Genomic DNA, 27,675 nt, shown 5'->3' with positions numbered 1-27,675 from the left:
CCTCCCACCCGGGTTCAGCCAACAGGAGGCGCACCCAACCCCTCTAGTAAAACTGAATGTCTCTCTCTCTCTCAGGCTATGAAAAAGCCCCACCTCCCCTCGCTCAGCCATTCTAACAGTGGAAGCCAGGATCTGTGAGAAACTATGATAATAAACTGTGAACAATAATGAAGCCATGTTTGTCTGTGTGAGTGAGGATTTATTATTTAATTGTGTGATAACTTTAATTCTGTGATAACTTTATGTAATACATCCTCTGTTTCCTAACTGAATAAACATTTTAAGATAGCAGTTGGTTCAGTCTGATCATCTCATGTACTGTTGGAACTTTATTTTAATCCTTTTTTCACAATTTTAATTTTAATTTTTTTTATGACAAATTCCAGAGCCTCTGTATACATTTTTTTACAAATTTTTTTCCCCCCACTCTCTACTTTGTACAATGACAGAGAAGTCGTTTTTTCTGACAAGTTCTCTCATTGATCTCAGGTTCAGCCACCAGGGGTCCCCCACCCTCCATGAAAACTTTCATAGGCTCTCTTTCACTCAGTAATCATGTAACAAGTCGACAGGCTCCCAGAGGCAGGGCAATCAAAGGCTCCAAGTCACTGAACTGCCCATCAGCCCAGTCATTGTTATTATTCATACTGTTTGGAAACAGGTTCTATTCAGAACCTCTCAGACTAGAAAATATAAATCATATTTACTATACTGTTTTAAATTGTTTGCATCTGTGATAACTTTATGTAATATATCCTCTCTCTCTCTCAGGATATGAAAAAAGGCCGACCACCTCTCGCCCAGCCATTCTAACAGTGGAAGCCAGGATCTGTGAGAAACTATGATAATAAACTATATAGATCACAGTGGTGTGGAGACCAGCCAACACCACTATATAGATCACAGTGGTGTGGAGACCAGCCAACACCACTATATAGATCACAGTGGTGTGGAGACCAGCCAACACCACTATATAGATCACAGTGGTGTGGAGACCAGCCAACACCACTATATAGATCACAGTGGTGTGGAGACCAGCCAACACCACTATATAGATCACAGTGGTGTGGAGACCAGCCAACACCACTATATAGATCACAGTGGTGTGGAGACCAGCCAACACAACTATATAGATCACAGTGGTGTGGAGACCAGCCAACACCACTATATAGATCACAGTGGTGTGGAGACCAGCCAACACCACTATATAGATCACAGTGGTGTGGAGACCAGCCAACACCACTATATAGATCACAGTGGTGTGGAGACCAGCCAACACCACTATATAGATCACAGTGGTGTGGAGACCAGCCAACACCACTATATAGATCACAGTGGTGTGGAGAGAAGAAAGTAAGACAGTGACAGAAACCTATTTCAACATGACGGAGAGTAAGACAGGAGTCCCTGACCTTATCTTCTCTCAAGAAGATGTCTGGTAGGCAGGGCTGGGCGATATGGACCAAAAGTCATATCCTGATATATTTAGGCTGAATATCGATATAAGATATATATCCTGATATTTTTTTCTGCAAAGTGAGAGCAAATGTTCAGTCAAAGTCAAAGCCAGATATGACATGTCTCAAGTAGTTTTATTGAAAGCGGCTATTTCAGTGAACAGTTGAAAAATCAAATGAATAAATAATAAACAGGGCTCTTCACCTGGTTCAGATTAAATGCTCAGCTGTTCAAATAACAACAACATGTAAACATAAACACTGTAGAACAACAGGACGACCTTTTTGGAAATCAAAGCTCCATAAGGTGCACATTTAAATAAATAAAAATATCTTAAACAAAAATAGCCTATAAAATAAAATAGGCCTATCTTTTTCTGAAATAAATATTATATATATATTTATGAGAAAAGTCAACTTTTTTTTTAGTTTGACAACTTTAAATGGCTTATTAAAATCAAATTACAGATTTCTTCTCCTTTCTAACAAATCCACAGATGCAAATAACGAACATTACAAAATAATAAAATATGACAAACCCTAGTAAGGGCAGCAATTATATATAAATAAAGAACAAAATAAAGTGCTCAGTTTGAGAAAATGTGTTTTAAACATCAGCCTGAGATTACCATTTGCTTTTTGTTAACTCAATTTCTTATCTGAACAGCCTCAACCAGTTGCACAAGAAACAGACTATCAACTCAATAAACATTTTCCCCCTCTTTTTTACTTTGATAAACAGTAATGCTGTCTTGAGGTAGACATTAGAAGACAAGCGTGTCCTCCTTCGTTTAAAGATTTTGTGCGAGAAACACCAGCCTGTCAACGGCATCCGGCTTCAGAGATGCTCTGTGGCAGGTCACGATATTGCCACTGCAGCTGAAAACCCTTTCGGAGGGTGAACTGGTAGCTGGTACCAAGAGATACTTTTTTTGCCAGGTGGCTCAGAGCTGGAAAGACAACTTCATGATCCTTCCACCACTTGAGGGGATCAGTGTCACTCTCCACACTTGCTGACTGCAAGTAACTTGACAGTTCATTTTCAATAGCCTCCCCTCTTGGTTGGTGGCGCAGTGGTGGTGGCTGTGCGCTGCTTGAAGAAGCTTGCCAGTGTCTTAGCTTTTGGTGCCACTGCTGCTTCTCCATCTGCAGGCTCAGGCACAGTTGGCACACGTAGGTAAGGCGGTTGACAGCTGCTCTGATCAGCCAGTAGCGTCTCCACCTCCAAGACAGCTCTGTGCTTCAATGCATCAACTTTTTCACTTGGGATATAGGTGGCCCTGAAGCGTGGATCCACAAATGAAGCCATCTCCAATAGGTCAGTAGTGGCTGGGTCAGAATACTTGCGGTTGAGGTACTCAACAATGCCGGTCTTGATCGATTTGCAAAGCTCGCTATCACCCTCTTCACATGCCAGGAGACTTTCGTTAAAAAGGTGCAGCACAGGTTTTACATATGATAGAGTGACGTACTCCTCACCTGACAAAGCATCGGTAAAGTCCTGGAGAGGTTTCAGGACCTTTTGGACTGCTTCTAGGACCTCTAAGTCCTGCCAGGTAGGGACAAGGTGCCTGGTCTTTTTGTCATTAGACAGGACTTTGGCCAGTGCTCCTTCCTGCTCCAGGACTCTATCATCTGCTGCCTTGATCCCCAGCGTGTGGCAGACTCGGTTATGAGTTGGTGACTTGGCAGACCCAGCTGAATCTGGACTTCAGCAAGATGTCTCCTTTTCTTCCAGCTGAACCAAAAACAGCTTACAATTCTCTTGCACAGAGAAATGGCCCGGGTGACGCGCTTGTCATTCATGCCATGTCCTGTCAGAATCATAAAAAAACTATTAAACAAATGTGCTTATGCGAGAAAATTTGACTCTGTTTTCACTTTAACACACTCATACAACTAAGTGCTTTCCAAAATCAAGCTTTAGAAATATTCTACATTAATATTTTCTTGTTTCATAGTTTATTTTTTTAATCAACGCCAGTCCTAATCATAAATATCAAATATTATATTCATTTATTTTGTGAATTTGAATCCTGTAAGTGATTTTTATGTATTATTATTTGTGTATAATTTATAAATGATGACTATACTGTATGTACATTTACTGATGTTTCGTTCTTGTTGTTGTTCTTAGTATTAATGTTTAGTATTTAATGCTACTTCATATTTCTACTCCACTAAAAAACTCCACAATGTTTAGGCCTACCTACGTGTCAACATTAGTTTCTAGTTACTTTGCAGTTGGCTCTTCAATCCAGAGAAAAAACTATAGTCTATCATAATAACTAAATATGTTACCTTGATGATATCAACAGGCTAACCAGCATTTTAAAGTCATAATTACCTCACCTTTACCAGCTGTAACATTAAAGTGGTAAACACATCAATGCATCACTAATTCTTATCCAATAACCTAATAAATATGGTTCTGAAATCTACCATCCTGTATTGTAAGTGATTTTACTTTTAGCACTTTATGTTTTGTGTTTTATTAATCAATCTTTGGCCAAGACAGCAGCATAAAACAAAACAAGTTGCAGACAGACACAAAGGAAAAATAATGAAAAACTAATATTTTAAAGTTTTTTTATTTAAAGTAAAATATGTGAATAGTCCTTAATAAAACACTGCACTCCCCAATAGCCAAGTGTAGTCTGACCGAAGCACTGCATCCTCATCGTTCAGCTCCACCGCTCTGACCACGTCGCTCCCGTTGGCGGATGTTATAGCAACCGGATGCTTTTCTTGGAGTTTCCCAGCTTGCGTCCTGCGAGGCCTCAGATATATGCTCACCGGTGTGATCCTGGGGGGAAATAACTTGTTTTGGAGACACGACGCTTGTTTTCATCTCCCCCAGTCGTTGAATGAAGTGAACATGTCACGCTTCATGTAAAGGCTCACATTGTCCTGCTCGACCACATATCGCTGGTCAACGCCAAAATGGGTCCCGTTAGCGAGCCGGTCAGCAAGGCTCTGCCTGACTTCAGTGGACATTTGTGGCAGTGCTTCTCGTGTAAAGTAGTTGGGAAGCTCATATCTCGGGTCCATAGTTTTCAGTAGCTTTTTGAATCCGACTTGTTCCACAGTTGCAACAGGGACCATATCTTTAGCAATGTGATAGGACACCGCTGTAGTTATATTACACCACTTGCCAATTTTCTTTTCATAAAGGCTCACTGCGGGAAAATGAAGTTTGCAGTGAGCTTTGTTTCGGGGCTTTTTTCGGGTTGTCGACGGCTTGCGGCTGGGGCTTCTGCAGCGCGCAGTTTCACACACTCTTCGTATTGCAGTTTGTGCCACTGTTTTAGGTGGTGAAAAAGATTTGTAGTGCTTCCACCCCTGGCTGTAACTTTTTTATGGCACTGCCTACATATAACGTGATTTTGTTGCTCATCTGATACTTTGAATCCGAACCATCTCCAAATTACTGAGCCAATGCTTTTTCTTTTACTAACCAATTCCTCGTCAAAACGCTCCGCAGACGCTGTTGCTTCCTCCATGTTTGTTGAAGTGTCTGTTCCTGCCCCTCCGCCCTCTGTGCATGAAAGAGGAGGCGCGGGGAGCAGCGCAGAGAGCTCCGGGTCTGCAGCTTGCTTGGAGCAAGGATCAAAGCGCAAATTTCAACTATATCGATATATGCGAAATGGTCTAATTTCATATCACATTTAAAATATATATCGATATATTTTTTATATCGATATATCGCCCAGCCCTAGTCAGGCTGATAAGAACAATTCTTATTTTGTATAACGGGTCACTTAGGATGGCAGTAGCATTGTTGACGAAATGCAGGCATCGCAGCAGAATTAGGAAGCGGTCTTGGGAAAAGAGGGTGGCAAAGAAGGGAGTTGCAAACATAGGATCTGTGCTCCAGTATTCTCTTAGGGAGTTCTTCTTTACTATCCCCATGGGGAGGACTGTCACCAGGAAGGTATACATTTCACTCATTGTGGTTGTCACCCATTTAGCGAGTTTCCCCCTCACTCCTGGCTCTCTCTTCTCCTGTAGCTCCAAGGCATAGCGATTGGTCTCCTGTACTATGGTTTCCCACCAGCTCCTCTGTCAGAAACAACTTGAAGCACTCTGCCTCAGATGGAAATGGACTCCAGACTGGGACTCATCAAAACAAACAGCAGGGCCAGGAGGGGTGAAATGACTGGCGGCCTTCCAGCTACCACAGAACTCCTGTACTTCATCCACTGTCGGTCTCCCTCCATCACCACCAGCATCTTCAAAGGGACCTGGTACTTGGTCAGTGGACAAGGGAACCTCAGATTCAGGGTTCTCAATGGCTACAAGGTTGGGGGGGGGGGGGGCAGCTCCTCACTGTCAGAATCTGATTCCTGACTTTCAGACTCAGACTCATTGTCAGAATTGTAATAAAATCTCCAGAATTTCCACATTTGTGAGTTGTCTCCTTTTGAAAGACATTGCTAATGCTACAGCTTAGCATCAGAAAATGTTTTGTGAGGTAATTATTTGTGTATTTACTGTTTTATTCACATGTTTTCAATTCTGGGTGACAAATCATGCATTCCGATTCTTGCATAGATTGTAATGGGCACATATTATGTGTGTAAAATACTTATTTGAAGGTTATACTGATTATGATGAGCTATGTGTATGGAGCCATGTTTGTTGACATACAATGCATTCTGGGTTTCACGTAATCATCCGTTTGACCAAAGATGTTATAACAAAATGAGGTGAGTAAGAGTTCACTCATTTTTTGAGGACTTCCGGAAATGAATGGTGGGATGTGAACGACGGTAGATGACACACCCCTTCAACACTATAAACAGACCGAACTCATCTTGTCTTTTATTATCTTCGGTTTCTGTGAGGGGAAAAAATGCATGGCTGCTCGCTGAAACTAATCGTCGGATTACTGTCGATTTCTAGAAAGTGTTTTACCTAATTATTTCGATCAATGGTGAGCTCACCCCGTGATGTGATTAATTATACATAGTAATTGCAATTAGCTAATTCATATTGTAGTTTACGTCAGCCGAGAGTTAGAAAATATGACTGCTTGTGTTGGGTCAATCTATCCTCAGTTAGCGCTACGACAAATGTAGCCTACATTTTTTCCTGTTAGGATGATTGTGTTGTGCTATATATATATATATATATATATACTTCTGTGAATATCTGAACCATTTGCATCCAAAAATAAACTGCTCACATTCTGGAGATAAACTTTGTAAGGACTGTGTGTGTTTTTTGTGTAAATAGTTTCTGAAAAAAGTGTGTCCAGCTCAAACGCTGATTGTTGCGTCATTGGAAACTGTCCGTTGTAAATGAGTGTTCTAAATGAGTGTTCTAAACGAGTGTTCTAAACGAGGGTTCTAAATGAGTGTTCTAATGAGCGTTCTAAATGAGTGTTCTAAAGAGCGTTCTAAATGAGGGTTCTAAATGAGTGTTCTAAATGAGCGTTCTAAATGAGGGTTCTAAAGAGCATTCTAAATGAGCGTTGTAAATGAGTGTTCTAAATGAGTGTTCTAAAAGAGGGTTCTAAAAGAGGGTTCTAAAAGAGGGTTCTAAAAGAGCGTTCTAAACGAGGGTTCGTAATGAGGGTTCGTAATGAGGGTTCTAAATGTGTGTTCTAATGAGCGTTCTAAATGAGGGTTCTAAATGAGGGTTCTAAATGAGGGTTTTAAAATAGCGTTCTAAATGAGGGTTCTAAACGAGCGTTCTAAACGAGTGTTCTAAATGAGTGTTCGTAATGAGGGTTCTAAATGAGTGTTCTAAATGAGTGTTCTAATGAGTGTTCTAAACGAGGGTTCTAAATGAACGTTCTAAATGAGAGTTTTAAAATAGCGTTCTAAATGAGGGTTCTAAATGAGGGTTCTAAATGAGTGTTCTAAATGAGCGTTCTAAATGAGTGTTCTAAAAGAGTGTTCTAAATGAGCGTTCTAAATGAGGGTTCTAAATGAGGGTTCTAAATGAGCGTTCTAAAAGAGGGTTCTAAAAGAGTGTTCTAAAGAAGCGTTCTAAAAGAGCGTTCTAAAAGAGTGTTCTAAAAGAGCGTTCTAAATTAGTGTTCGTAATGAGGGTTCTAACTGTGTGTTCGTAATGAGGGTTCTAACTGTGTGTTCTAAATGAGTGTTGTTAATGAGCGTTCTAAATGAGTGTTCTAAATGAGTGTTGTAAAAGAGGGTTCTAAATGAGCGCTGTAAATGAGTGTTGTAAATGAGCGTTGTAAATGAGCGTTGTAAATGAGCGTTCTAAAAGAGTGTTAGGCTATATAGTGCACTGTGTTTGACCAAGGTCCACAGTTAATTGTAGTGCACAATTTAGTGTTCTAATCACACAGCGCTTCAGGAACCACTGTAGAACGATCACACCCCGTGTGACAGGCAGACAGGTTAGGGTTAGGAGGTGTTACTAGACAGACAGACAGGTTAGGGTTAGGAGGTGTTACTAGACAGACAGACAGACAGACAGACAGGTTAGGGTTAGGAGGTGTCACTAGACAGACAGACAGATAGACAGACAGACAGGTTAGAGTTAGGAGGTGTTACTAGACAGACAGACAGACAGGTTAGGGTTAGGAGGTGTTACTGTACAGACAGACAGGTTAGGGTTAGGAGGTGTTACTGTACAGACAGACAGACAGACAGACAGGTTAGGAGGTGTTACTAGACAGACAGACAGACAGGTTAGAGTTATGAGGTGTTACTGTACAGACAGACAGACAGACAGGTTAGGAGGTGTTACTAGACAGACAGACAGACAGACAGACAGGTTAGGGTTATGAGGTGTTACTGAAAAGACAGACAGACAGACAGACAGGTTAGGTGTTACTATACAGACAGACAGACAGACAGGTTAGAGTTAGGAGGTGTTACTATACAGACAGACAGACAGACAGGTTAGCAGGTGTTACTGAACAGACAGACAGGTTAGGGTTAGGAGGTGTTACTGGACAGACAGACAGACAGACAGGTTAGGGTTAGGAGGTGTTACTATACAGACAGACAGGTTAGGGTTAGGAGATGTTACTAGACAGACAGACAGACAGACAGGTTAGGGTTATGAGGTGTTACTGAAAAGACAGACAGACAGACAGGTTAGGAGGTGTTACTATACAGACAGACAGACAGACAGGTTAGGAGGTGTTACTGAACAGACAGACAGACAGACAGACAGGTTAGGAGGTGTTACTATACAGACAGGCAGACAGACAGGTTAGGGTTATGAGGTGTTACTGAAAAGACAGACAGACAGACAGGTTAGGAGGTGTTACTATACAGACAGACAGACAGGTTAGGGTTAGGAGATGTTACTGAAAAGACAGACAGACAGGTTAGGGTTATGAGGTGTTACTGTACAGACAGACAGACAGACAGACAGACAGGTTAGGGTTAGGAGGTGTTACTGAAAAGACAGACAGACAGACAGAGAGACAGACAGAGAGACAGGTTAGAGTTAGGAGGAAAAAAATGCATGGCTGCACGCTGAAACTAATCGTCGGATTACTGTCGATTTCTAGAAAGTGTTTTACCTAATTATTTCGATCAATGGTGAGCTCACCCCGTGATGTGATTAATTATACATAGTAATTGCTATTAGCTAATTCATATTGTAGTTTACGTCAGCCCAGAGTTAGAAAATATGACTGCTTGTGTTGGGTCAATCTATCCTCAGTTAGCGCTACGACAAATGTAGCCTACATTTTTCCGGTTAGGATGATTGTATTGTGCTATATATACTGCTCAAAAAAATAAAGGGAACACTTAAACAACACATCCTAGATCTGAATGAAATAAATAATCTTATTAAATACTTTTTTCTTTACATAGTTGAATGTGCTGACAACAAAATCACACAAAAATAATCAATGGAAATCCAATTTATCAACCCATGGAGGTCTGGATTTGGAGTCACACTCAAAATTAAAGTGGAAAACCACACTACAGGCTGATCCAACTTTGATGTAATGTCCTTAAAACAAGTCAAAATGAGGCTCAGTAGTGTGTGTGGCCTCCACGTGCCTGTATGACCTCCCCTACAACGCCTGGGCATGCTCCTGATGAGGTGGCGGATGGTCTCCTGAGGGATCTCCTCCCAGACCTGGACTAAAGCATCCGCCAACTCCTGGACAGTCTGTGGTGCAACGTGGCGTTGGTGGATGGAGCGAGACATGATATCCCAGATGTGCTCAATTGGATTCAGGTCTGGGGAACGGGCGGGCCAGTCCATAGCATCAATGCCTTCCTCTTGCAGGAACTGCTGACACACTCCAGCCACATGAGGTCTAGCATTGTCTTGCATTAGGAGGAACCCAGGGCCAACCGCACCAGCATATGGTCTCACAAGGGGTCTGAGGATCTCATCTCGGTACCTAATGGCAGTCAGGCTACCTCTCAATTTAGAACACACATTTAGAACCCTCGTTTAGAACGCTCATTTAGAACGCTCCTTTAGAACCCTCGTTTAGAACCCTCATTTAGAACCCTCGTTTAGAACGCTCGTTTAGAACCCTCGTTTAGAACGTTCCTTTAGAACCCTCATTTAGAACCCTCATTTAGAACACTCATTTACAACAACAATCAGCGTTTGAGCTGGACACACTTTTTTCAGAAACTATTTACACAAAAACACACACAGTCCTTACAAAGTTTATCTCCAGAATGTGAGCAGTTTATTTTTGGATGCAAATGGTTCATATATTCACAGAAGTATATATATTTAATCACTGAACAGTAGCAGACCTAACTTCATCTGTTCCTGACTCTGGATAGTGGATTAAAAAGACCACCTGTTGTTACATCACCACCAGACATCATGATTCATGGAAATGGACATTGTATTTTATCAAATATGAAAACCTTAAATCTCTTCAAATTCAAATCAGTCAGAAAATAAGGATTGTACATAAAACAGAGCAGAATAAATCATCACATCTGGGGACCATCACCATCAGCATGACTAGTATCTATGTGGACCCTACTACAGTTTAACCAGCTCAGCTATAGACTACACCAGCATGACTAGTATCTATGTGGACCCTACTACAGTTTAACCAGCTCAGCTATAGAATACACCAGCATGACTAGTATCTATGTGGACCCTACTACAGTTTAACCAGCTCAGCTATAGACTACACCAGCATGACTAGTATCTATGTGGACCCTACTACAGTTTAACCAGCTCAGCTATAGACTACACCAGCATGACTAGTATCTATGTGGACCCTACTACAGTTTAACCAGCTCAGCTATAGACTACACCAGCATGACTAGTATCTATGTGGACCCTACTACAGTTTAACCAGCTCAGCTATAGACTACACCAGCATGACTAGTATCTATGTGGACCCTACTACAGTTTAACCAGCTCAGCTATAGACTACACCAGCATGACTAGTATCTATGTGGACCCTACTACAGTTTAACCAGCTCAGCTATAGACTACACCAGCATGACTAGTATCTATGTGGACCCTACTACAGTTTAACCAGCTCAGCTATAGACTACACCAGCATGACTAGTATCTATGTGGACCCTACTACAGTTTAACCAGCTCAGCTATAGACTACACCAGCATGACTAGTATCTATGTGGACCCTACTACAGTTTAACCAGCTCAGCTATAGACTACACCAGCATGACTAGTATCTATGTGGACCCTACTACAGTTTAACCAGCTCAGCTATAGACTACACCCGCATGACTAGTATCTATGTGGACCCTACTACAGTTTAACCAGCTCAGCTATAGACTACACCGGCATGACTAGTATCTATGTGGACCCTACTACAGTTTAACCAGCTCAGCTATAGACTACACCGGCATGACTAGTATCTATGTGGACCCTACTACAGTTTAACCAGCTCAGCTATAGACTACACCAGCATGACTAGTATCTATGTGGACCCTACTACAGTTTAACCAGCTCAGCTATAGACTACACCGGCATGACTAGTATCTATGTGGACCCTACTACAGTTTAACCAGCTCAGCTATAGACTACACCCGCATGACTAGTATCTATGTGGACCCTACTACAGTTTAACCAGCTCAGCTATAGACTACACCGGCATGACTAGTATCTATGTGGACCCTACTACAGTTTAACCAGCTCAGCTATAGACTACACCAGCATGACTAGTATCTATGTGGACCCTACTACAGTTTAACCAGCTCAGCTATAGACTACACCAGCATGACTAGTATCTATGTGGACCCTACTACAGTTTAACCAGCTCAGCTATAGACTACACCAGCATGACTAGTATCTATGTGGACCCTACTACAGTTTAACCAGCTCAGCTATAGACTACACCAGCATGACTAGTATCTATGTGAACCCTACTACAGTTTAACCAGCTCAGCTATAGACTACACCAGCATGACTAGTATCTATGTGGACCCTACTACAGTTTAACCAGCTCAGATATAGACTACACCAGCATGACTAGTATCTATGTGGACCCTACTACAGTTTAACCAGCTCAGCTATAGACTACACCAGCATGACTAGTATCTATGTGGACCCTACTACAGTTTAACCAGCTCAGCTATAGACTACACCAGCATGACTAGTATCTATGTGGACCCTACTACAGTTTAACCAGCTCAGCTATAGACTACACCAGCATGACTAGTATCTATGTGGACCCTACTACAGTTTAACCAGCTCAGCTATAGACTACACCAGCATGACTAGTATCTATGTGGACCCTACTACAGTTTAACCAGCTCAGCTATAGACTACACCAGCATGACTAGTATCTATGTGGACCCTACTACAGTTTAACCAGCTCAGCTATAGACTACACCAGCATGACTAGTATCTATGTGGACCCTACTACAGTTTAACCAGCTCAGCTATAGACTACACCAGCATGACTAGTATCTATGTGGACCCTACTACAGTTTAACCAGCTCAGCTATAGACTACACCAGCATGACTAGTATCTATGTGGACCCTACTACAGTTTAACCAGCTCAGCTATAGACTACACCAGCATGACTAGTATCTATGTGGACCCTACTACAGTTTAACCAGCTCAGCAGTACTATTATAACAGAGACTAAACCCAGGATAGAGGGGCTGAGTGAATGTGGTCTGGACTCTGTGGAGGAGGGTCATTGTGTCAGAGACACTGTAGAAGGACAGAGTACCTGCCTTGTGATCCAGGTACACTCCTACTCTGGAGGACTGAGGGCCTGATACTTTAGTCTTAACATTATTGTGTATGAAATAATAACCACCTCTATAGCACTGTAAACTCCAGGACTTGTTATTGAATCCAAATCCATTACCTCTCTCTGTTCTGCTGATGTCTTTATATGAGACTGCTGTAATAACCCACCCCCCAGTCCACTCCACCTCCCAGTAACAGCGTCCAGACAGACCCTCTCTACACAGAACCTGAGACAAGTTGGTGAATCTGTCTGGATGGTCAGGATATGGTTGGTCTTGGTCTGTACAGGTCACCTTTCTGTTCCCTTCAGACAGAGAGAGGTGTGTGTATGCTGTGTTTGGGTCCAGTGTGAGCTGACAGGAATCTGGGAGAAGAGCAGAGACCAATGAGGGGAGTCAGAACAATAAGTTAAGTCAGATACTGTATCTACCCTGTCTTTGATTAGAGCACAGCAGAGATCAAATCAGAGAAATATGAGGAGTCAGATAGATACCCAGTCTTTGATTAGATCTACTATTGCTATATATTTCTAGAGGGATTGTTAGGAGTGGCAGTAAAAAGAGACTGTTAGTTACTTCACAATAAAGAGACTCACATTGTAACAACTGTTCTCTGGTCTTGGGCTCTGGAGGCAGAACAACCTCCACTATATTCACTACAGACACACAAACACATTGACAGAGAGAGGGAATGTTATCATCATACCATATTCCACATGTATATGACTAGTAGGGAACTTTCAATGGTCTAAAGTTGATGTTCTGATTGTTTTCAACACACCTGTAGTGGAGATCTTGGTCCATTCTCCTTTAAGGAAGTCTTCTAGTTTCTCTCTCAGTTCAGACACAGTCTTACTCACATCTCCAAAGTACTGAAGAGGACGGACAACGATGCTGGGTAAGTCTGAAGATACACTGATACTGGAGAGAGACTGATAACTCTGGAGAGAGAGAGGGACAGAGAGAGAGAGACAGAGAGAGAGAGAGAGAGAGGGACAGAGAGAGAGAGGGACACAGAGAGAGACAGAGACAGACAGAGAGAGAGACAGAGAGAGAGACAGAGGAACAGAGGGACAGAGAGAGAGACAGAGAGAGAGAGAGAGAGAGACAGAGACAGAGAGAGAGAGAAAGAGAGAGAGAGAGAGGGACAGAGAGAGAGACAGAGAGACAGAGAGGGACAGAGACAGAGAGAGAGGGACAGAGAGAGAGACAGAGAGAGAGAGAGAGGGGGACAGAGAGAGAGAGAGAGGGGACAGAGAGAGAGAGAGAGGGGGACAGAGAGAGAGAGAGAGGGGGACAGAGAGAGAGAGAGAGAGACAGAGACAGACAGACAGAGAGAGAGAGAGAGAGAGAGAGAGGGAGGGACACAGAGAGAGGGGGGGACACAGAGAGAGGGGGGACACAGAGAGAGGGGGGGACACAGAGAGAGGGGGGACACAGAGAGAGGGGGGGACACAGAGAGAGGGGGGACACAGAGAGAGGGGGGACACAGAGAGAGGGGGGGACACAGAGAGAGGGGGGGACACAGAGAGAGGGGGGGACACAGAGAGAGGGAGGGACACAGAGAGAGGGGGGGACACAGAGAGAGGGACAGAGAGGACAACATAATGATTGAGATGAATAGTTTCACATGAAGTTCATTTCATATCACATGTAACAAGACAGTTTAGTTACCTGGAGGAAATGGATGTGATCCTCTGTGTGTGAGAGCTGCTCCAGCTCAGTGCTTCTCTTCCTCAGCTCAGCTATCTCCTGCTTCAGTTGCTCCAGGACTCCTTCAGCTTCACTCACTTGATCCTTCTCTTGGGCTCTGATCAGCTCCTTCACCTCAGAGCTCCTTCTCTCAATGGAGCGGATCAGCTCAGTAAAGATCTGATCACTGTCCTCCACTGCTGCCTGTGCAGAGCGCTGTTGAGAGAGAGAGAGAGAGAGCAAGGAGAGAGAGAGAGAGAGAGAGAGAGAGAGAGAGGGACAGAGAGAGAGGAGGGACAGAGAGAGACAGAGAGAGAGGAGGGACAGAGAGAGAGAGAGACAGAGACAGAGACAGAGACAGAGAGAGAGAGAGAGACAGACAGAGAGAGAGAGACAGAGAGAGAGACAGAGAGAGAGAGACAGAGAGAGAGACAGAAAGAGAGAGAGAGAGGGACAGAGAGAGAGAGAGAGAGAGAGAGAGAGAGAGAGAGAGAGAGAGGGGACAGACAGAGAGAGAGAGACCGAGAGAGAGAGAGACAGAGAGAGAGACAGAGAGAGAGACAGAGAGAGAGACAGAGAGAGAGAGGGACAGAGAGAGAGAGAGAGGGACAGAGAGAGAGAGAGACAGAGAGAGAGAGACAGAGAGAGAGAGACAGAGAGAGAGAGAGACAGAGAGAGATAGCAGTTAGTTAATACACAACCCCCTGTCACTGATGCCCCTTCCCTCCCGCTAAGCCCACCTCCGTACGGTACAGTAGCCTCTGTGCTGCTTTGAGTCAGAACGCTGCCACCCTGCTCTCCAGGTCCACCAAACCCAGTGATCAGTGGTTCCTCCCAGACCCACGGCCCAGGCACCACCCCCCCCTCCTCTCGTGTGGGTCTCAGCAGCTGCCAGGCCCTCAGTACTGCAGCATAGAAATCAGAGACCCCTGTTGTATTGAGTCTCTCCGGCCGCATGATGAAGAGCTGCTGATCCAGCCACAAACCCAATTCAGTTTTCCATAAATGGCACCAAAAACTGGCTCCCTTTTTAATTTACCACTAAAACCTGTTCTTAGGACAATGGGACGACTTCTTCATAAATACATTAGATTGATTGTTAGGTTCAGGGTATTTAAAGAGATAAACTGTATGGGTTTATATCTCTCTTGCTCCTCCCTGTGGTCTTCTGTGGGAACTACATACCTCATTCACCACACTTGATAGGCTCATAATCTGAGGTAGCAACTGAGTCAGAGCTACAAATCAATGATCTCTACCTATCCATTAGGTTTACAACTCAGTGAACCTGCGCAGCATTCTCTCTATTTGATGTCTACGAACCAACAGATTTCAACGATTATCATATTACCCAGCAGCCATTTAGAAACATATAAAAAAAGGTTAGTTAATAATCAGTTACCTGAGGTAAACCTACAAGGATAGTTAATAATAAGTTACCTGAGGTAAACCTACAAGGTTAACGCGGGCTGGAAGAGAATTACTTCAAAACCACAGCAAACAGCTGGGACATATAGTAATATTATATATATATATAATATTATATCACTGGGCTCCTCTGTGCTAACAAACCCTGTGTACCACCCCTCCCCTGTTTAACCTTGAATTTCGTTCAGAAAAACACTTCCACATTTAGCAAAACGAACCAACTCTTTACGGATCTGTTCGGTGGTAATAAACGGAGGCAGATTAGACACCACTACTCTTGTCGAAATCAGCACCAACACAACCCCTCACATAAATCATACTGGTAACTAGCCGGGTAACAAGACTCACCTTTTACATTACCACAACCACCGCCTTGTTCATTCTGGATACAGAGTGGATATGTTCCTCTCCCACCTGTTCACCGACCAGGATCAATAATTCCTCCACACCATTCTCCACAACGCACCTGAAGAGACAGCGTTTCTTCTCCACTCGGTTGAGGACATCAAACTACCCTACTCCCTCCTCAACTCTAACCGATAAACAGAGGAAACCGATAAACAAACCCTCCCACCATGAAAAAATACATTTGGAAAATAGGCAAAAGAATAGCTGCACTCTTTACGAACGACAAAACCTCACGTTACCAACTTCTTCTTCTTCTTCTATGGTATAATGGCGGTCCTCAAACCAACGTTAAAGGAGCGTGGCGCCTCCTACTGTGCTGGAGTGTTCAATCACGGTTTACACCATTTCTAAATCCTCCTACCTAACTCAGTACTTCTGAGAAAATAAAAAGATCCCTACTAACTTCTAATAGACCCTCCCCCATCCCCCAAAATCCCAAGGCCAACTAACCCTACACTCATTAAAACCCACTACCCCATTCCACTACTTTGACCCTATCTGCTCCTGCACCAGGCCAACTAACCCTACACTCATTAAAACCCACTACCCCATTCCACTACTTTGACCCTATCTGCTCCTGCACCAGGCCAACTAACCCTACACTCATTAAAACCCACTACCCCCATTCCACTACTTTGACCCTATCTGCTCCTGCACCAGGCCAACTAACCCTACACTCATTAAAACCCACTACCCCATTCCACTACTTTGACCCTATCTGCTCCTGCACCAGGCCAACTAACCCTACACTCATTAAAACCCACTACCCCATTCCACTACTTTGACCCTATCTGCTCCTGCACCAGGCCAACTAACCCTACACTCATTAAAACCCACTACCCCCATTCCACTACTTTGACCCTATCTGCTCCTGCACCAGGCCAACTAACCCTACACTCATTAAAACCCACTACCCCATTCCACTACTTTGACCCTATCTGCTCCTGCACCAGGCCAACTAACCCTACACTCATTAAAACCCACTACCCCATTCCACTACTTTGACCCTATCTGCTCCTGCACCAGGCCAACTAACCCTACACTCATTAAAACCCACTACCCCATTCCACTACTTTGACCCTATCTGCTCCTGCACCAGGCCAACTAACCCTACACTCATTAAAACCCACTACCCCATTCCACTACTTTGACCCTATCTGCTCCTGCACCAGGCCAACTAACCCTACACTCATTAAAACCCACTGCCCCCCATTCCACTACTTTGACCCTATCTGCTCCTGCACCAGGCCAACTAACCCTACACTCATTAAAACCCACTACCCCATTCCACTACTTTGACCCTGTCTGCTCCTGCACCAGGCCAACTAACCCTACACTCATTAAAACCCACTACCCCATTCCACTACTTTGACCCTATCTGCTCCTGCACCAGGCCAACTAACCCTACACTCATTAAAACCCACTACCCCCATTCCACTACTTTGACCCTATCTGCTCCTGCACCAGGCCAACTAACCCTACACTCATTAAAACCCACTACCCCCATTCCACTACTTTGACCCTATCTGCTCCTGCACCAGGCCAACTAACCCTACACTCATTAAAACCCACTACCCCCATTCCACTACTTTGACCCTATCTGCTCCTGCACCAGGCCAACTAACCCTACACTCATTAAAACCCACTACCCCATTCCACTACTTTGACCCTATCTGCTCCTGCACCAGGCCAACTAATCCTACACTCATTAAAACCCACTACCCCATTCCACTACTTTGACCCTATCTGCTCCTGCACCAGGCCAACTAACCCTACACTCATTAAAACCCACTACCCCATTCCACTACTTTGACCCTATCCGCTCCTGCACCAGGCCAACTAACCCTACACTCATTAAAACCCACTACCCCATTCCACTACTTTGACCCTATCCGCTCCTGCACCAGGCCAACTAACCCTACACTCATTAAAACCCACTACCCCCATTCCACTACTTTGACCCTATCTGCTCCTGCACCAGGCCAACTAACCCTACACTCATTAAAACCCACTACCCCATTCCACTACTTTGACCCTATCTGCTCCTGCACCAGGCCAACTAACCCTACACTCATTAAAACCCACTACCCCCATTCCACTACTTTGACCCTATCTGCTCCTGCACCAGGCCAACTAACCCTACACTCATTAAAACCCACTACCCCATTCCACTACTTTGACCCTATCTGCTCCTGCACCAGGCCAACTAACCCTACACTCATTAAAAACCCACTACCCCCATTCCACTACTTTGACCCTATCTGCTCCTGCACCAGGCCAACTAACCCTACACTCATTAAAACCCACTACCCCATTCCACTACTTTGACCCTATCTGCTCCTGCACCAGGCCAACTAACCCTACACTCATTAAAACCCACTACCCCCATTCCACTACTTTGACCCTATCTGCTCCTGCACCAGGCCAACTAACCCTACACTCATTAAAACCCACTACCCCATTCCACTACTTTGACCCTATCTGCTCCTGCACCAGGCCAACTAACCCTACACTCATTAAAACCCACTACCCCCATTCCACTACTTTGACCCTATCTGCTCCTGCACCAGGCCAACTAACCCTACACTCATTAAAACCCACTACCCCCATCCCACTACTTTGACCCTATCTGCTCCTGCACCAGGCCAACTAACCCTACACTCATTAAAACCCACTACCCCCATCCCACTACTTTGACCCTATCTGCTCCTGCACCAGGCCAACTAACCCTACACTCATTAAAACCCACTACCCCATTCCACTACTTTGACCCTATCTGCTCCTGCACCAGGCCAACACACCCTGGAACTCTTCTGAAGTCAAATCTAGTATGACCAAATACTTCTCTGCAGCTGCCACCAAAACATATTTTTTTTCTGTGATTTACATTCCATTTCTGCGGTACAGTTGATAACCATTTCCTATGAACACTAAGAAGCCAACCTTACTGAAGCATATATCACTGGTTGGCCCATCCCTCTGTGCTGTCACAGATCTACTACTCACAGGGATCCTCTCAGGATCCCTCAGCCTTGACCCATCCTCCTCTACTTTCTTCACTGCCTCAGCAGTGACAACCTGTTCCCAACAGTGGGGTCAGTGGGATTGGATAGGGGCCCCTCTACCTCTCTCTCTCTCTCTCTCTGACTGGAGGAGACAGGTGAAATGGTGTGTCTCCTCTGGTCAACAATACTCACCTTGAGAGACTCCACAGCCTGTTGGAGCTCCTTCAGCTCCTTCTCTCTCTCCTGGAATCTCTGCTGGACCTTCTGCTGACTCATCCCCAGCTGCCTCTGTGGAGAATCACTCTTCAATGAGCTATCAAGCTTTATTAGTCCAGTAGATCAATAGTATAGTAATGTGACATAGGGCCCATAGAGAGGAAGGTCTAAAAAATGGATGGTCCATTTACTAAATGATATTTATTTGTTGCTATGTGAATGATTATAGTTTTTATGGTAGGACTACATGTATCAACAGGTTGAGACTGAACTTTGGACTCATAAAAGGGCATTCAGAATGATAATAGTGTTTGACATTATAAAATGGTGATACATCTGGAGAATCTGGGTTGACATATCTATATACTCAAGGTTTGTGTTCATATTTGTTCTGCTGAGGATTCATTTCATTTGAATGATCTCATATTCAAACAGCCTTAGTTCCTACTGTATCTTTAATTCTTTGTTTATCAGACAGTCACCAACAAGTTGTTCTGGTCTTACCTGTTTCTCAGTCCTCTCTGCTGCAGCTGACACTGTATCATGGCCTTTATGTTCATCCATTGTACACAGATAACAGATACACTGCTGATCGGTACGACAGTAAACCTCCAGCAGTTTGTCATGATGAGAGCAGATCTTCTCCTGTAGTTGTGCGGTGGCTTTGACCAGCTTGTGCTTCTTCAAAGCAGGAAATTCGTAGTGAGGTTGGAGGTGAGTCTCACAGTAAGAGGCCAGACACGCCAGACAGGACATGAGGGCTTTCTGCTTTCTGGTCCCAGTGCAGAAATCACACGCCACATCTCTAGGTCCAGCATAGCACAGAGCAGGAGGGGGAGCAGCCTGGAGTCCTGTCTTCTTCAGTTTCTCCACCAGCTCAGCCAACATGTTATTTTTTACTCAGCGTAGGCCTCGGACTGAAGGTCTGTCTGCACTGAGGACAGCTATAGACCCCTTTCAGAACATCCTGATCCCAGCAGCCCTCAATACAGCTCCTACAGTAACTGTGTCCACAGGGGATGGTGACTGGTTCCTTCAGTAGATCCAGACAGACAGAACAACAGAACTGGTCCTGGTCCAGCAGAACTCCCTGTTGAACCATTTGGACGGTTGTTCACTCTCACACAGACAGACGACACAGAGACTCAGATCAGTTTCGTTTCCTCAGAAGAGAGTTTGTGAAGGGGGATGGACTTCCTGGTTCTGCCAGAGGGGTGGGGTTAGAGGGAGGGAGGGTTTAGAGGGAGGGAGGAAGAGAGAGAGGAACTGCATGCAACAGCAAGAGGGAGACAAATAGTCTTGTTCCTTGGTTAGAGCCCATAACATGGAATAAATGAAATAATGAATCTTAAAATGTGAGTTATTAGAATATAAAGGGTAACAGTTTCTATGAAGTACATATTATAATTATTTTAATGACCTTTATAATGCCTTATAATACACTTATGTGTTCTAATAAGCAATAAGGCCTGAGGAGGTGTGGTATATGTAAGGATTGCGGACCTGGTGTCAGTGAAGTCAGATGCAGGAGAGCAGAGATAGGTAATAGCCGGAGCAGTTTAATACAAAACGAACCTACATGGGTACAAAACCCGATGCGCACCAGTAACAGAGTACAAGCACTTACAAACAAACAATTCCACTCAAGGACATGGGGGAACAGAGGGTTAAATACACAACAATTCATGATGGAAATGGAAACCAGATGTGTAAGAAAACAAGACAAAACAAATGGAAAATGAAAAGTGGATCGACGATGGCTAGAAGACCGGTGACGCCGACCGCCGAACAAGGAGAGGAAATGACTTCGGTGGAAGTGGTGACAGTATATGGCTAATATACAGTACCACGGCTAAGTGCTGTTTTTAGGCACGACGCAAAGCGGATTGAGAATTATGTAACACTTTCAAAAAATACAATCAAATAAAAATGTTATTGGTCACATACACATATTTAGCAGATGTTATTGTGGGTGTAGTGAAATGCTTGTGTTCCTGGTTCCAACAGTGCAGTAGTATCTAACAATACACCCTAATGTAAATGTCACAGGTGTCGTAGGGTTTAGACCAAGACGCAGCGGGAAAATGTAAACTCATCTTCTTTTATTAAAGGACAAAGAACAGGCCAGTAAGGCACAAAGCTATACACAGCAACAATCTGCCACAAAACCCCCATGACAAACAAACTCCTAATTATAGGACCTTCAATCAGAGGCAACGATAACCAGCTGCCTCCAATTGAAGGTCCAACCCCAATTAACTAAACATAGAACTACAATAGACAAGACAGAACATAGAAATACACTAACATAGAACATAGACTAACAAACCCCTGACCACATAAACCAAACACCCCTCTACCTAAATACATAGCCTGAACCACATAAACCAAACACCCCTCTACCTAAATACATAGCCCGAACCACATAAACCAAACACCCCTCTACCTAAATACATAGCCCGAAACACATAAACCAAACACCCCTCTACCTAAATACATAGCCTGAACCACATAAACCAAACACCCCTCTACGTAAATACATAGCCCGAACCACATAAAACAAACACCCCTTTACCTAAATACATAGCCCGAAACACATAAACCAAACACCCCTCTATGTAAATACATAGCCCGAACCACATAAACCAAACACCCCTCTATGTAAATACATAGCCCGAACCACATAAAACAAACACCCCTCTACCTAAATACATAGCCCGAACCACATAAACCAAACACCCCTCTACCTAAATACATAGCCCGAACCACATAAACCAAACACCCCTCTACCTAAATACATAGCCGAACCACATAAACCAAACACCCCTCTACCTAAATACATAGCCCGAACCACATAAACCAAAAAACACCCCTCTACCTAAATACATAGCCCGAACCACATAAACCAAACACCCCTCTACCTAAATACATAGCCCGAACCACATAAACCAAACACCCCTCTACCTAAATACATAGCCCGAGACCACATAAAACAAACACCCCTCTACCTAAATACATAGCCCGAACCACAGGATGCCTATTTAAAAAACACTTTTTCAACATTTCAAGATAGCAGTTAGTTCAGTTTGATCTTATTAAAGACAGCTGTATCATTTTTTTATTCATTTTGACATATTGTTTGGGACCACTTTTTTTGCTCTGTTTGAAGGCTGTCAGCTTCTTCTCAGGAAGAGAATCACTTAGCCTTTCAACTAATTTTAAAATGATAGGATGCCTATTTTAAAACACTTTCTCTACATTTCAAGATAGCAGTTAGTTAATTTTGAGCATATCAAAGACAGCTGCTACTTCATTTTATTAATTTTCACCATTTTTTTTTTTTACCCAAAATTATTCGAAGTCCACAGTCTCTGTCATTGAACTATGTTGAGCCGTGTGCCTGGTGATTGAACAGGTTACCAGGTGTGTTTTTGAATATAGTTCTTAATGGCTTCAGTGGTGTGCTGGGGTCCATTGCTTGCTAAGGGGGAACCTCCCACCCAGGTTCAGCCAACAGGGGGCGCCACCCAACCCCTCTAGTAAAACTGAATGTCTCTCTCTCTCTCAGGCTATGAAAAAAGCCCCACCTCCTCTCGCTCAGCCATTCTAACAGTGGAAGCCAGGATCTGTGAGAAACTATGATAATAAACTGTGAACAATAATGAAGCCATGTTTGTCTTGTGTGAGTGAGGATGTATTATTTAATTGTGTGATAACTTTAATTGTGTGATAACTTTATGTAATACATCCTCTGTTTCCTAACTGAATAAACATTTTAACATAGCAGTTGGTTCAGTCTGATCATCTCATGTTGGAACTTTATTTTAATCCTTTTTCACTATTTAAATTTTCACTATTTTTTTTTTTTTTTTGACAAATTCCATTTTTACACATTTTTTCCCCCACTCTCTACTTTGTACAATGACAAAGAGGTGGGACTCTGTCGTTTTTCTGACAAGTTCTCTCATTGATCTCAGGTTCAGCCACCAGGGGTCCCCCACCCTCCATGAAAACTTTCATAGGCTCTCTTTCACTCAGTAATCATGTAACAAGTCGACAGGCTCCCAGAGGCAGGGCAATCAAAGGCTCCAACTCACTGAAGTGCCCATCAGCCCAGCCATTGTTATTATTCATACCAGCCGTTCTACAGTGAAGCGGGTTGATTAGTAGGTTGGAACCCCGTTACAACGGACACTTTACAATGACGCAACAATCAGCGTTTGAGCTGGACACACTCATTTAGAACGCTGATTTAGAACGCTTGTTTAGAACGCTGTTTTAGAACACTCGTTTAGAACGCTCGTTTAGAACGCTCGTTTAGAACGGACACTTTACAATGACGCAACAATCAGCATTTGAGCTGGACACACTTTTTTCAGAAACTATTTACACAAAAACACACACAGTCCTTACAAAGTTTATCTCCAGAATGTGAGCAGTTTATTTTTCGATGCAAATGGTTCAGATATTCACAGAAGTATATATATATATATATAGCACAGCACAATCATCCTAACCGGAAAAAATGTAGGCTACATTTGTCGTAGCGCTAACTGAAGAAAGATTGACCCAACACAAGCAGTCATATTTTCTAACTCTCGGCTGACGTAAACTACAATATGAATTAGCTAATTGCAATTACTATGTATAATTAACACATCACGGGGTGAGCTCACCATTGATTTTCTAGAAATCGACAGTAATCCGACGATTAGTTTCAGCGAGCAGCCATGCATTTTTTCCCCTCACAGAAACCGAAGATAATAAAAGACAAGATGAGTTCGGTCTGTTTATAGTGTTGAAGGGGTGTGTCATCTACCGTCGTTCACATCCATTACATTACATTTACATTACATTTAAGTCATTTAGCAGACGCTCTTATCCAGAGCGACTTACAAAATGGTGCATTCACCTTATGATATCCAGTGGAACAACCACTTTACAATAGTGCATCTAAATCTTTTAAGGGGGGGTAGAAGGTTTACTTTATCCTATCCTAGGTATTCCTTAAAGAGGTGGGGTTTCAGGTGTCTCCGGAAGGTGGTGATTGACTCCGCTGTCCTGGCGTCGTGAGGGAGCTTGTTCCACCATTGGGGTGCCAGAGCAGCGAACAGTTTTGACTGGGCTGAGCGGGAACTGTGCTTCCTCAGAGGTAGGGGGGCCAGCAGGCCAGTGGTGGATGAACGCAGTGCCCTTGTTTGGGTGTAGGGCCTGATCAGAGCCTGAAGGTATGGAGGTGCCGTTCCCTTCACAGCTCCGTAGGCAATCACCATGGTCTTGTAGCGGATGCGAGCTTCAACTGGAAGCCAGTGGAGAGAGCGGAGGAGCGGGGTGACGTGAGAGAACTTGGGAAGGTTGAACACCAGACGGGCTGCGGCGTTCTGGATGAGTTGTAGGGGTTTAATGGCACAGGCAGGGAGCCCAGCCAACAGCGAGTTGCAGTAATCCAGACGGGAGATGACAAGTGCCTGGATTAGGACCTGCGCCGCTTCCTGTGTGAGGCAGGGTCGTACTCTGCGAATGTTGTAGAGCATGAACCTACAGGATCGGGTCACCGCCTTGATGTTAGTGGAGAACGACAGGGTGTTGTCCAGGATCACGCCAAGGTTCTTAGCACTCTGGGAGGAGGACACAAGGGAGTTGTCAACCGTGATGGTGAGATCATGGAACGGGCAGTCCTTCCCGGGAGGAAGAGCAGCTCCGTCTTGCCGAGGTTCAGCTTGAGCTGGTGATCCGTCATCCACACTGATATGTCTGACAGACATGCAGAGATGCGATTCGCCGCCTGGTTATCAGAAGGGGGAAAGGAGAAGATTAATTGTGTGTCGTCTGCATAGCAATGATAGGAGAGACCATGTGAGGATATGACAGAGCCAAGTGACTTGGTGTATAGCGAGAATAGGAGAGGGCCTAGAACAGAGCCCTGGGGACACCAGTGGTGAGAGCGCATGGTGCGGAGACAGATTCTCGCCACGCCACCTGGTAGGAGCGACCTGTCAGGTAGGACGCAATCCAAGCGTGGGCCGCGCCGGAGATGCCCAACTCGGAGAGGGTGGAGAGGAGGATCTGATGGTTCACAGTATCAAAGGCAGCAGATAGGTCTAGAAGGATGAGAGCAGAGGAGAGAGAGTTAGCTTTAGCAGTGCGGAGAGCCTCTGTGACACAGAGAAGCACAGTCTCAGTTGAATGCCCAGTCTTGAAACCTGACTGATTAGGATCAAGAAGGTCATTCTGAGAGAGATAGCAGGAGAGCTGGCCAAGGACGGCACGTTCAAGAGTTTTGGAGAGAAAAGAAAGAAGGGATACTGGTCTGTAGTTGTTGACATCGGAGGGATCGAGTGTAGGTTTTTTCAGAAGGGGGTGCAACTCTCGCTCTCTTGAAGACGGAAGGGACGTAGCCAGCGGTCAAGGATGAGTTGATGAGCGAGGTGAGGAAGGGGAGAAGGTCTCCGGAAATGGTCTGGAGAAGAGAGGAGGGGATAGGGTCAAGTGGGCAGGTTGTTGGGCGGCCGGCCGTCACAAGACGCGAGATTTCATCTGGAGAGAGGGGAGAAAGAGGTCAAAGCACAGGGTAGGGCAGTGTGAGCAGGACCAGCGGTGTCGTTTGACTTAGCAAACGAGGATCGGATATCGTCAACCTTCTTTTCAAAATGGTTGACGAAGTCATCCGCAGAGAGGGAGGAGGGGGGGAGGAGGATTCAGGAAGGAGGAGAAGGTAGCAAAGAGCTTCCTAGGGTTAGAGGCAGATGCTTGCATCCCACCATTCATTTCCGGAAGTCCTCAAAAATGAGTGAACTCTTACTCACCTCATTTTGTTATAACATCTTTGGTCAAACGGATGATTACGTGAAACCCAGAATGCATTGTATGTCAACAAACATGGCTCCATACACATAGCTGGAATTAGCTTAGCTCATCATAATCAGTATAACCTTCAAATAAGTATTTTACACACATAATATGTGCCCATTACAATCTATGCAAGAATCGGAATGCATGATTTGTCACCCAGAATTGAAAACATGTGAATAAAACAGTAAATACACAAATAATTACCTCACAAAACATTTTCTGATGGTGATTTATTGATACAAGTGACGCATGCCGGCAGTCAATCACGTCCCCTCTCACTCTGAGCCATTCAGTGTTGTTGTTTATGTATGTAGCTAGTGAGCTAAGCTGTAGCATTAGCAATGTCTTTCAAAAGGAGACAACTCACAAATGTGGAAATTCTGGAGATTTTTTTTTAAATTCTGACAATGAGTCTGAGTATGAAAGTCAGGAATCATATTCTGACAGTGAGGAGCTGCCCCCCCCCCCCAACCTTGTAGCCATTGAGAACCCTGAATCTGAGGTTCCCTTGTCCACTGACCAAGTACCAGGTCCCTTTGAAGATGCTGGTGGTGATGGAGGGAGACCGACAGTGGATGAAGTACAGGAGTTCTGTGGTAGCTGGAAGGCCACCAGTCATTTCACCCCTCCTGGCCCTGCTGTTTGTTTTGATGAGTCCCAGTCTGGAGTCCATTTCCATCTGAGGCAGAGTGCTTCAAGTTGTTTCTGACAGAGGAGCTGGTGGGAAACCATAGTACAGGAGACCAATCGCTATGCCTTGGAGCTACAGGAGAAGAGAGAGCCAGGAGTGAGGGGGAAACTCGCTAAATGGGTGACAACCACAATGAGTGAAATGTATACCTTCCTGGTGACAGTCCTCCCCATGGGGATAGTAAAGAAGAACTCCCTAAGAGAATACTGGAGCACAGATCCTATGTTTGCAACTCCCTTCTTTGCCACCCTCTTTTCCCAAGACCGCTTCCTAATTCTGCTGCGATGCCTGCATTTCGTCAACAATGCTACTGCCATCCTAAGTGACAAAATAAGAATTGTTCTTATCAGCCTGACTAGGGCTGGGCGATATATCGATATAAAAAATATATCGATATATATTTTAAATGTGATATGAAATTAGACCATTTCGCATATATCGATATAGTTGAAATTTGCGCTTTGATCCTTGCTCCAAGCAAGCTGCAGACCCGGAGCTCTCTGCGCTGCTCCCCGCGCCTCCTCTTTCATGCACAGAGGGCGGAGGGGCAGGAACAGACACTTCAACAAACATGGAGGAAGCAACAGCGTCTGCGGAGCGTTTTGACGAGGAATTGGTTAGTAAAAGAAAAAAGCATTGGCTCAGTAATTTGGAGATGGTTCGGATTCAAAGTATCAGATGAGCAACAAAATCACGTTATATGTAGGCAGTGCCATAAAAAAAAGTTACAGCCAGGGGTGGAAGCACTACAAATCTTTTTCACCACCTA

General features: G+C 44.2%; 1 pseudogene; it reads right to left on the bottom strand.

Moving 5' to 3' along the window:
• Positions 1-6,252: 6,252 nt before the first annotated feature.
• On the bottom strand, positions 6,253-20,465 carry LOC106603685 (tripartite motif-containing protein 16-like; annotated as a pseudogene).
• Positions 20,466-27,675: the final 7,210 nt, after the last annotated feature.

This window comes from Salmo salar, chromosome ssa03 (genome assembly GCF_905237065.1).
Source record: "Salmo salar chromosome ssa03, Ssal_v3.1, whole genome shotgun sequence".
Classification (NCBI taxonomy): domain Eukaryota; kingdom Metazoa; phylum Chordata; class Actinopteri; order Salmoniformes; family Salmonidae; genus Salmo; species Salmo salar.
Note: the sequence above shows the minus strand (reverse complement) of the source record. Positions and strands in the feature narration are given on the sequence as shown.